General features: G+C 47.0%; 1 long non-coding RNA gene across 2 annotated transcripts in view; it reads right to left on the bottom strand.

Annotated features, from left to right (window-relative positions):
* Positions 1 to 565: 565 nt before the first annotated feature.
* Positions 566 to 8,206, bottom strand: part of LOC148774793 (uncharacterized) — a 44,921-nt gene continuing 37,280 nt past the window's right edge. The window contains exons 3-4 of one of the 2 annotated variants that reach the window (XR_016035597.1): positions 5,104 to 5,199; positions 2,345 to 2,371 (exon numbers count right to left, since the gene is read on the bottom strand). This is a non-coding gene — a long non-coding RNA (uncharacterized LOC148774793). Of the gene's footprint in view, positions 5,200 to 8,206 lie in introns of both variants that reach the window. The other variant, XR_016035596.1, reaches the window with a different exon arrangement.

Raw genomic sequence — 8,206 nt, 5'->3', positions numbered from 1 at the left:
ATATTCCAAGCCTATGCCCCAACCAGTAATACTAAAGAAGCCAAAGTTCAAAGGTTCTGTGAAGACCTATAAGACCTTTTAGAACTAACACCCCCAAAAAAATGTCCTTTTGATTATAGGGGATTGGAATGCAAAAGTAGGAAGTCAAGAAACACCTGGAGTAACAGGCAAATTTGGCCTTGGAGCACGGAATGAAGCAGGACAAAGGCTAATAGAGTTTTGCCAAGAGAACGCACTGGTCATAGCAAACACCCTCTTCCAACGACACAAGAGAAGACTACACATGGACATCACCAGATGGTCAACACCGAAATCAAATTGATTATATTCTTTGCAGCCAAAGATGGAGAAGCTCTATACAGTTAGCAAAGAATAAAAAAAGGCCAAAATCTGACTGTGGCTCAGATCATGAACTCCTTATTGCCAAATTCAGATTTAAATTGAGGAAAGTAGGGAAAACCACTAGACCATTTAGATATGACCTAAATCAAATCCCTTATGATTATACAGTGGAAGTGAGAAATAGATTTAAGGGACTAGATCTGATCGATAGAGTGCCTGATGAACTATGAACGGAGGTTCGTGACATTGTACAGGAGACAGGGACCAAGACCATCCCCATGGAAAAGAAATGCAAAAAAGCAAAACGGCTCACTGAGGAGGCCTTACAAATAGCTGTGAAAAGAAGAGAAGCGAAAAGCAAAGGAGAAAAGGAAAACTATAAGCATCTTAATGCAGAAACCAAAGAATAGCAAGGAGAGATAAGAAAGCCTTTCTCAGCTATCAATGCAAAGAAATAGAGGAAAACAACAGAATGCAAAAGACTAGAGATCTCTTGAAGAAAATTAGAGATACCAAGGCAACATTTCATGCAAAGATGGGCTCGATAAAGGACAGAAATGCTATTGACCTAACAGAAGCAGAAGATATTAAGAAGAGGTGGCAAGAATACACAGAAGAACTGTACAAAAAAGATCTTCATCACCCAGATAACCACGATGGTGTGATCACTCACCTAGAGCCAGACATCCTGGAATGTGAAGTCAAGTGGGCCTTAGAAAGCATCACTACGAACAAAGCTAGTGGATGTGATGGATTTCCAGTCGAGCTATTTCAAATCCTGAAAGATGATGCTGTGAAAGTGCTGCACTCAATATGCCAGCAGATTTGGAAAACTCAGCAGTGTCCACGACTGGAAAAGGTCAGTTTTCATTCCAATCCCAAAGAAAGGCAATGCCAAAGAATGCTCAAACTACCGCACAATTGCACTCATCTCACACACTAGTAAAGTCATGCTCAATATTCTCCAAGCCAGGCTTCAGCAATACATGAACCAAGAACTTTCAGATGTTCAAGCTGGTTTTAGAAAAGGCAGGGGAACCAGAGATCAAATTGCCAACATCCGCTGGATCACGGAAAAAGCAAAAGAGTTCCAGAAAAACATCTATTTCTGCTTTATTAACTATGCCAAAGCCTTTGACTGTGTGGATCACAAGAAACTCTGGAAAACTCTTAAAGAGCTGGGAATACCAGACCACCTGACCTGCCTCTTGAGAAACCTGTATACAGGTCAGGAAGCAATAGTTACAACTGGACATGGAACAACAGACTGGTTCCCAATAGGAAAAGGAGTACATCAAGGCTGTATATTTTCACCCTGTTTATTTACCTTATACACAGAGTACATCATGAGGAATGCTGGGCTGGAAGAAGCGCAAGCTGGAATCAAGATTGCTGGGAGAAATATCAATAACCTCAGATATGCAGATGACACCACCCTTATGGCAGAAAGTGAAGAGGAACTAAAAAGCCTCTTGATGAAACTGAAAGAGGAGAGGGGAAAAGTTGGCTTAAAGCTCAACATTCAGAAAACTAAGATCATGGCATCTGGTCCCATCACGTCATGGGAAATAGATGGAGAAACAGTGGAAACAGTGTCAGACTTTATTTTTGGGGGGGCTCCAAAATCACTGCGGATGCTGATTGCAGCCATGAAGTTAAAAGACGCTTACTCCTTGGAAGGAAAGTTATGATCAATCTAGATAGCATATTAAAAACAGAGACATTAGTTTGCCAACCAAGGTCCGTCTAGTCAAGGCTATGGTTTTTCCAGTGGTCACGTATGGATGTGAGAGTTGGACTGTTGAAAGGTTGTTGCAGAATGACACCAAGACACTGGGATCTTTGCCTCCGGAGGAGAAGAATTCGTACCGTTGCCAGAGACGAGGCTTGATCCCTCAGAGCTTTTGTGTAATCAAGTTTTATTAAAGGATAAAAAAGATAGAGAAAGCTTCTGACATAGACATCAGAAGGGGGCAGAAAGAGTGGCCCCTGCTAGTCTTCAGCTGGATGTTATATAGTCACTAGCAGCCTGTTAATGAAACAAAGGAATATCTTAAGGCTTAGAATGGCACCTGGCCCCTCACCCATAAGATGCATTTTGGGATAATTTTGACACCAGACAATTCATCCCAGGCCATAAAATGGTTAAGTTGAATCTTGTAGAAGGGCAGATTACCATACAAATAGTTTCGTTTTACATAGATTAAGGGAACAATATCTGAGTATAACACAGAGGTTTATCAAGTAGGCTCTGAGCTATTTGGCGGAACCAACTTGAAGATAAGAGTCTGGGGTAAATGTAGTACATTAACATAGCTTAAGACCAACATTTCCATAAGAAAAATGCATTGGTTAACTCGAGATTTGAGAATAGTTAACTTCAGGCTCAGAGGTTAAAGCGTCTGCCTCCAATGCGGGAGACCATGGTTCGATCCCTGGGTCGGGAAGATCCCCTGGAAAAGGAAACGGTAACCCACTCCAGTATTCTTGCCTGGAGAATCCCATGGATGGAGAAGCCTGGTAGGCTACAGTCCATGGGGTCGCAAAGAGTCGGACACGACTGAGTGACGGAACGGAACGGAACTTCAGGCGAAACCAGGTGTCATTATGGCAATATAGTATTTTAAGAGAAACTTCCTTTTAAATTAGTATGGAGAAGAAAAAAATATCGCTAATTTGTTTCCTCCTGTCGCTTAAGAGAGATAAAAATGTCTGACACTTGCAGGCTATTTCCTCCCTTTGAAGACCCCTGGCCTTCCTGCCTGTTACCCTCTCACTGTGAAGAAGCCTGAGCGCTGAAGAATTGATGCTTTTGAACTGTGGTGCTGGAGAAGACTCTTGAGAGTCCCTTGGACTGCAAGGAGATCCAACCAGTCCATTCTAAAGGAGATCAGTCCTGGGTGTTCATTGGAAGGACTGATGTTGAAGCTGAAGCTCCAATACTTTGGCCAACTCATGCGAAGAGTTGACTCACTGGAAAAGACTCTGATGCTGGGAGGGGTTGGGGGCAGGAGGAGACGGGGACGACAGAGAATGAGATGGCTGGATGGCATCACCGACTCGATGGACATGAGTTTGAGCGAACTCGGGGAGTTGGTGATGGACAGGGAGGCCTGGCGTGCTGTGAGTCATGGGGTCGCAAAGAGTCAGACACGACTGAGCGACTGAACTGAACTGAACTGAACTGATCGCGCAGCCAGTGTTTAGCTCCTCAGACGCCAGACCTCCAGGCCTGGCCCCAGGGCCTCAATTCCCGAGTCAGGGCTGGGAGCCTGCATTCTGCCAGCCAGGTGTTCACGGTGTTTTGCACACAGGAGCCAATCTCCATGCAGACAGGCCTAGGCTCATAAGCTCTCTCACGTTTGCAAAGCAAACGTGATCGAACAGCCGTGTGGAGGTTGCCTGGATGTTCCCTGGGAGTGTGGCAGCCCTGCCTGGGCACGGGGCCCTAGGGGCCATTGCCACTGCAAAATAACTTCCCAGCCAGCGCTCCCAGCCTGGGGTGACTCTCAGCCCCCAGGAGGCTGGGGCCGCTATTGTCCTAGTGTGTGACTCCTCAGTTACCACACCGGCGAGGCCTGCTCCAAGGAACTCATTTCTTGAGTCAGGGCTGAATGGCAGCCTGCACTCTGTGAGCCTTACAAACATTCCTAGGTCAGCGCAGTCCTGCCCATAGGTGAGGGGGCTGCGGAGTGCGTCTGAGGGGGCCGGGTGCCATGTAAGGAACCCTAACCCTAACTCATCTAACCCTAACTCATTTAACGCTAACCATAACCCTAACCCCAAACCTAACCCTAACTCATCTAACCCTAACCCATTTAACCCTATCCATAACCCTAACCCTAAACCTAACCCTAAAACGGTTCCCAGCTCTCTTTCCTCTCTAGGACGGAGGCTGCCTCTCACTGCTCCCTGACATCTTTCCTCTTTAGGACCTGACGCTGCCTGTGGCCGGTCCTGACTTCTTTCCTCTCTCTGTGCCCTGAGACGGCCCCCTTCAGGTCCTGTCCACAGACCCCGTGCGCTGCCACTCGTCCACTTAGGATTCCCCACCCCAGGTCCGCTTCACCGCTCCCCTCAGGGTCCTCTCCGCAGACTGCCACCCCCCGCCAGGTTCTCTCCGTGGTTCCCAGCCCAGGTCCTCTCATCGGCCAGATGGGGTCCCCAGGTCCCCTCATCGGCCCGCCGCTGCCCCTCACGACATCCTGACCCTGGCTCACTACTCCCTGACATCGGTCCTCACTGTGGCACGTCTCTGGACCTCACTACCGCCTGATGCTGGTCCTCGCTGTACCCTTACTCTGGACCTGACTACACTTCCATCCTGGTTCTATGTCCTGACACGTTTCCATGCAATTCCTGACACTGCTTCTCACTTTGTGCTGACACTGGTCTCACTATAACCTGACTTACTTTACTCTCCATCCAGATTTGGGCCCCACTGCGGCCCTGACTCGGCCTCACTTCGACGTGACTCTGATCCTCAGTCAACTCTGTCTCTGGTCCTCACTAGGGCCTGACTCTAAAAGAACTGTTAAAATATGCCATACAATACCTACACAAACAGAGTGAAGTTATTTCAAACACAAGTACAGATCACTATGACTTCAAAGCAATTCAGAAGCACCTTCCAGATGAGATTTCTGAAATGAACAAACAAGAAAATGGGAACCAAGATTACCCTAAGTCTACAGAAACACAGTGTATCTGTCCTCTGATGCCCCCTCGCAATACCTACCATCTTATTTGGGTTTCTCTTACCTTGGCCATGGGATATCCCTTCACCGCTGCTCCAGCAAAGTGCATACTTATATGCAGAGTACATCATGAGGAACGCTGGGCTGGAGGAAGCACAAGCTGGAATCAAGATTGCCGGGAGAAATATCAATAACCTCAGATATGCAGATGACGCCACCCTTATGGCAGAAAGTGAAGAAGAATTCAAAAGCCTCTTGATGAAAGTGAAAGAGGAGAGGGAAAAGGTTGGCTTGAAGCTCAACATTCAGAAAACAAAGATCATGGCATCTGCTCCCATCACTTCATGGGAAATAGATGGAGAAACAGTGGAAACAGTGTGAGACTTTATTTTGGGGGCTCCAAAATCACTGCAGATGCTGATTGTAGCCAGGAAATTAAAAGACGCTTACTCCTTGGAAGGAAAGTTATGACCAACCTAGATAGTATATTAAAGAGCAGAGACATTACTTTTCCAACAAATGTTCGTCTAGTCAAGACTATGGTTTTTCCCATGGTCATGTATGGATGTGAGAGTTGGACTGTGAAGAAAGCTGAGCACCAAAGAATTGATGCTTTTGAACTGTGGTGCTGGAGAAGACTCTTGAGAGTCCCTTGGACTGCAAGGAGATCCAACCAGTCCATTCTAAAGGAGATCAGTCCTGGGTGTTCATTGGAAGGACTGATGTTGAAGCTGAAGCTCCAATACTTTGGCCAACTCATGCGAAGAGTTGACTCACTGGAAAAGACTCTGATGCTGGGAGGGGTTGGGGGCAGGAGGAGACGGGGACGACAGAGAATGAGATGGCTGGATGGCATCACCGACTCGATGGACATGAGTTTGAGCGAACTCGGGGAGTTGGTGATGGACAGGGAGGCCTGGCGTGCTGTGAGTCATGGGGTCGCAAAGAGTCAGACACGACTGAGCGACTGAACTGAACAGAACCACAGAGTGCATGCCAGTGAGTTATCACACACTGTCTGAGTTCTTGCAACACCCCACGTGCTACTTTCCTGGTTTCCCAGATTAATTCCTTAGAGTAGGACATTTGGAACAGTCCAGGCAGGATGAAGAGAGGATCTTCCTCAAGGCAGAGTTGGCCTTGGCAACGGCTAGGTCAGTCCCTCTTCGCTGTCTGCTCCTGCCCTGGAGTTCCAATTGCCAGATGGGGTATGGCTCGGTCTAAGCCTTTCCAGGCAAGAATACCAGGTGATCTGCCCTCTCATGGCATTCTCCAACCCTCCACTCTCTTGAAAGAGGCTGGCATGGAGAAAATCTTGGAGCATCTGATCAAGTCAGAGGACCCACAGGGGCCATCCCCAAGTCAGCCCCACACTGAGCACAAAATCCGATCCCAAAACACCACCTCTGTACACCTGTGCTAAACCGAATTTTAGAGATAGTTTCAAGTGAAGTAGAAAAGAATAGCTTTACTGCTTTGCTAGCAAAGATGGACACAGAAAACTCATGCCCTCAAAAACTGCCCCAAAGCAGGAGGATTTGTTTAGTTGTATAGCTATGGGCTTCCCCAGTAGCTCAGCTGGTAAATAATCTGCGTGTAACGCAGGAGACCCTGGTTCAATTCTTGGGTTGGGAAGACTCCCTGGAGAAGGGATAGGCTACCCACTTTCGTATTCTTGGGCTTCTCTGGTGGCTCAGCTGGTACAGAATCCACCTGCAATGAGGGAGACCTGGGTTTGATCTCTGGGTCAGGAAGATCCCTTGGAGAAGGGAATGGCTACCCACTCCAGTATTCTGGTCTGGAGAATTCCATGGACTGTATAGTCCATGGGATCACAAAGAGTCGGACTGAGTGACTTTCACTTTATAGCAATGGTTAAAGGGCAGAGTTGTTGTAAGGATTAGGGTGTGTACAGGGCCTGAACTCCCTTCATCGGACCTCAGGTGGTCTCTTGATGAGCTTCTCTGGAATGAAGAATGCTACAATTTTCCATTTTGCTGGGGAGGATGTTTAGTTGGGTAAAAAATTTAGAGATATTTTTATGTGTATCCCTTTGGACAGAAATAGGACACTGACCCAAGACAAAATACTCTTTCTTGAGTGCTCTTTCCTTCTCTCTGCATCCCCTCCCTTCCTTGATTAGCAACTCTTCCAATCTGCCCTTTGGAGCTCAGGGTAGGTCATGGAGCCAGGAGTCTATTCCCAACAAAAAACAGGGGACATGGGAAAGGCTTCTGGACCCAGGAGCCTCACAGGGTCCTGCTTAATTTCACTACCAGGCCCTAACCCTACACTAACTATGGCCCTGAGCTGTCCATGATGGCCTGAGCTTTCCAAAACTGTCCTCTTAACTCTCTCCCTAACTCAGGCCCTGATGCTGGTTATAACGAACACCCTGACAATACCCCTGGGACAAATGGTCTAAAGTGTCTTTTACTAAGATCTTCAACTTTTCTCTGAGGCCCTGACAGTCTCCCTAATTAAGCCCTTAACTCTGTATTTAAGTGACGGCCTGATGCACTCCTGATGCACTCCCTCACTTCAAGGCACTAAGGCCTTGAAAATGTCTCTACCTGAGGGGCTGATACTGTCTGTAAACAATTTTCTGACTCTTTCACTAACTAACATCCTCATTTTGCCTCTAAATAACCCCCTTAGACTCATCCTAATGCCCTGATGGTGTCCCTAATAGCCCTCAATATCCCTATTTTTGCATTATCCTATCCATAACTAAGGCCCTGAATATGTACTGAAGTAGGTCTCTGATGCGGTCCCTAACTAACACCCTGACACTGGTCACAACTATGAACCCGACGCTAGCCCAATTAAGGTCCTGAGATGCTGAACTTCTTTAAGTCCCTCAAGTTATCTCTAACTGAAGCCTTGAAACTGTCTTTAGCTAAGCCCCAGACACTGTCCCTAGCTAAGGCCTGAACTATAGTTCAGGAAGGCCCTAAGCCTGTCCCTAACTCTGACACTGCCCCTAATTGAGGCCATGATACTGCCCCTTATAGCCTAAGTTGTCACAAAATAACACCCTGCTCCTATTACTAAGGCCCTGACTATGTCCCTCAGAAAGTCACTGAAGTGCATCTAACTAACAGTCTGAACTATCTCTTACTCAGGCCATGAAGTTATCTCTGAGGTCCTAACACTGTCCCTAAATA

Source organism: Moschus berezovskii, chromosome 20 (assembly GCF_049115385.1).
Source record: "Moschus berezovskii isolate FMDL1 chromosome 20, NW_MosBer_1.0, whole genome shotgun sequence".
In the NCBI taxonomy this organism is placed as follows: Eukaryota; Metazoa; Chordata; class Mammalia; order Artiodactyla; family Moschidae; genus Moschus; species Moschus berezovskii.
This window is presented reverse-complemented; position numbering and strand designations above follow the sequence as displayed.